The following is a 735-nucleotide window of genomic DNA, read 5'->3' as shown; positions in this document are numbered from 1 at the left end:
TGATGCATCATGGGAAGTGAGAAACCGGAAGTACTTTCTGGAGTGGCGTCATCGTAAACCGGAAAGAACATTTTTTTGTTCCTTTTTGTTCTTTTTCCATCTTACAAGCATACAAGTCCTTTAAAAAAATACAATTTGAGACTGAGCCGATTAGTCAAGAGGCACAGTACAGCAAAAAACAAACTTACTGCTACTACTAATACTACTACTAATAATAATAGTAGTAGTAGAGGGGCACAGTACACCAAAAAACAAACAAACTTACTACTACTATTTATAATGATAATAATAATAATAGTAGTAGTAGTAGAGGGGTACAGTGAAAGCCATTAGAGGCACAGTACAACAAACAAACAAACTTACTACTACTATTAATAATAATAATAATAATGGGCGGCACGGTGGTGTAGTGGTTAGCGCTGTCGCCTCACAGCAAGAAGGTCCTGGGTTCGAGCCCCGGGGCCGGCGAGGGCCTTTCTGTGCGGAGTTTGCATGTTCTCCCCGTGTCCGCGTGGGTTTCCTCCGGGTGCTCCGGTTTCCCCCACAGTCCAAAGACATGCAGGTTAGGTTAACTGGTAACTCTAAATTGAGCGTAGGTGTGAATGTGAGTGTGAATGGTTGTCTGTGTCTATGTGTCAGCCCTGTGATGACCTGGCGACTTGTCCAGGGTGTACCCCGCCTTTCGCCCGTAGTCAGTTGGGATAGGCTCCAGCTTGCGTGCGACCCTGTAGGACA

Source organism: Neoarius graeffei, chromosome 7 (genome assembly GCF_027579695.1).
Source record: "Neoarius graeffei isolate fNeoGra1 chromosome 7, fNeoGra1.pri, whole genome shotgun sequence".
Taxonomy (NCBI): Eukaryota; Metazoa; Chordata; class Actinopteri; order Siluriformes; family Ariidae; genus Neoarius; species Neoarius graeffei.
Note: the sequence above shows the minus strand (reverse complement) of the source record.